This window comes from Styela clava, chromosome 13 (assembly GCF_964204865.1).
Source record: "Styela clava chromosome 13, kaStyClav1.hap1.2, whole genome shotgun sequence".
NCBI lineage: Eukaryota > Metazoa > Chordata > Ascidiacea > Stolidobranchia > Styelidae > Styela > Styela clava.
In genome coordinates, this window is record NC_135262.1 from 15735001 (window position 1) to 15737500 (window position 2500).

Consider the following 2500-nt stretch of genomic DNA (forward strand, 5'->3'; position numbering starts at 1 on the left):
TCTTTGCTCGCCCTCTCTCGGGCTCGATCCATTCAGTTTCGCACAAACAAGAGCTCTGCCGGCCGCCTGCAGCGGTGCCTAAAACCCGGGCATGACAATGCGACCGTTCTGCTAGGCCGACAAGCGCTCAAGCCAGACGCTCGATCGAACGCCCCCTACATATTAGTCGAGACAACGGCTCGCTCATTAGCATCGCGTTTGTACTTTAACTTTTTTTGGCTCGGCTTCTTTCGACGCCGATGCCGGCGACGCAGCACTCTCTCGCCCGCCAGCCACCGAGAAAAGGGTGCGCTCCGACCGGCCCCGCACCGCTCTTTCTTGGCTCATTCGAGTTTACTGTCTTTCGCTCTAACATGCCTTACCTAGGGTTAGGTTAGTATGCTTGCACGTTTGTACTTTAACTTTTTTCGGCTCGGCTTCTTTCGACGCCGATGCCGGCGACGCAGCACTCTCTCGCCCGCCAGCCACCGAGAAAAGGGTGCGCTCCGACCGGCCCCGCACCGCTCTTTCTTGGCTCATTCGAAATTACTGTCTTTCGCTCTGACATGCCTTACCTAGGGTTAGGTTAGTATGCTTGCACGTTTGTACTTTAACTTTTTTCGGCTCGGCTTCTTTCGACGCCGATGCCGGCGACGCAGCACTCTCTCGCCCGCCAGCCACCGAGAAAAGGGTGCGCTCCGACCGGCCCCGCACCGCTCTTTCTTGGCTCATTCGAAATTACTGTCTTTCGCTCTGACATGCCTTACCTAGGGTTAGGCTAGTATGCTTGCACGTTTGTACTTTAACTTTTTTCGGCTCGGCTTCTTTCGACGCCGATGCCGGCGACGCAGCACTCTCTCGCCCGCCAGCCACCGAGAAAAGGGTGCGCTCCGACCGGCCCCGCACCGCTCTTTCTTGGCTCATTCGAAATTACTGTCTTTCGCTCTGACATGCCTTACCTAGGGTTAGGTTAGTATGCTTGCACGTTTGTACTTTAACTTTTTTCGGCTCGGCTTCTTTCGACGCCGATGCTGGCGACGCAGCACTCTCTCGCCCGCCAGCCACCGAGAAAAGGGTGCGCTCCGACCGGCCCCGCACCGCTCTTTCTTGGCTCATTCGAGTTTACTGTCTTTCGCTCTAACATGCCTTACCTAGGGTTAGGTTAGTATGCTTGCACGTTTGTACTTTAACTTTTTTCGGCTCGGCTTCTTTCGACGCCGATGCCGGCGACGCAGCACTCTCTCGCCCGCCAGCCACCGAGAAAAGGGTGCGCTCCGACCGGCCCCGCACCGCTCTTTCTTGGCTCATTCGAAATTACTGTCTTTCGCTCTGACATGCCTTACCTAGGGTTAGGTTAGTATGCTTGCACGTTTGTACTTTAACTTTTTTCGGCTCGGCTTCTTTCGACGCCGATGCCGGCGACGCAGCACTCTCTCGCCCGCCAGCCACCGAGAAAAGGGTGCGCTCCGACCGGCCCCGCACCGCTCTTTCTTGGCTCATTCGAAATTACTGTCTTTCGCTCTGACATGCCTTACCTAGGGTTAGGCTAGTATGCTTGCACGTTTGTACTTTAACTTTTTCCGGCTCGGCTTCTTTCGACGCCGATGCCGGCGACGCAGCACTCTCTCGCCCGCCAGCCACCGAGAAAAGGGTGCGCTCCGACCAGCACCGCACCGCTCTTTCTTGGCTCATTCGAAATTACTGTCTTTCGCTCTGACATGCCTTACCTAGGGTTAGGTTAGTATGCTTGCACGTTTGTACTTTAACTTTTTTCGGCTCGGCTTCTTTCGACGCCGATGCCGGCGACGCAGCACTCTCTCGCCCGCCAGCCACCGAGAAAAGGGTGCGCTCCGACCGGCCCCGCACCGCTCTTTCTTGGCTCATTCGAAATTACTGTCTTTCGCTCTGACATGCCTTACCTAGGGTTAGGTTAGTATGCTTGCACGTTTGTACTTTAACTTTTTTCGGCTCGGCTTCTTTCGACGCCGATGCCGGCGACGCAGCACTCTCTCGCCCGCCAGCCACCGAGAAAAGGGTGCGCTCCGACCAGCACCGCACCGCTCTTTCTTGGCTCATTCGAAATTACTGTCTTTCGCTCTGACATGCCTTACCTAGGGTTAGGTTAGTATGCTTGCACGTTTGTACTTTAACTTTTTTCGGCTCGGCTTCTTTCGACGCCGATGCCGGCGACGCAGCACTCTCTCGCCCGCCAGCCACCGAGAAAAGGGTGCGCTCCGACCGGCCCCGCACCGCTCTTTCTTGGCTCATTCGAAATTACTGTCTTTCGCTCTGACATGCCTTACCTAGGGTTAGGTTAGTATGCTTGCACGTTTGTACTTTAACTTTTTTCGGCTCGGCTTCTTTCGACGCCGATGCCGGCGACGCAGCACTCTCTCGCCCGCCAGCCACCGAGAAAAGGGTGCGCTCCGACCGGCCCCGCACCGCTCTTTCTTGGCTCATTCGAAATTACTGTCTTTCGCTCTGACATGCCTTACCTAGGGTTAGGTTAGTATGCTTGCAC